Below are 342 nucleotides of genomic sequence, written 5' to 3' on the forward strand. Positions count from 1 at the left end.
TTTCTTTCTTTCTTTCTTTCTTTCTTTCTTTCTTTCTTTCTTTCTTTCTTTCTTTCTTTCTTTCTTTCTTTCTTTCTTTCTTTCTTTCTTTCTTTCTTTCTTTCTTTCTTTCTTTCTTTCTTTCTTTCTTTCTTTCTTTCTTTCTTTCTTTCTTTCTTTCTTTCTTTCTTTCTTTCTTTCTTTCTTTCTTTCTTTCTTTCTTTCTTTCTTTCTTTCTTTCTTTCTTTCTTTCTTTCTTTCTTTCTTTCTTTCTTTCTTTCTTTCTTTCTTTCTTTCTTTCTTTCTTTCTTTCTTTCTTTCTTTCTTTCTTTCTTTCTTTCTTTCTTTCTTTCTTTCTTTCTT

Source organism: Sinocyclocheilus anshuiensis, unplaced genomic scaffold (genome assembly GCF_001515605.1).
Source record: "Sinocyclocheilus anshuiensis isolate Anshui unplaced genomic scaffold, SAMN03320099.WGS_v1.1 scaffold9, whole genome shotgun sequence".
NCBI lineage: Eukaryota > Metazoa > Chordata > Actinopteri > Cypriniformes > Cyprinidae > Sinocyclocheilus > Sinocyclocheilus anshuiensis.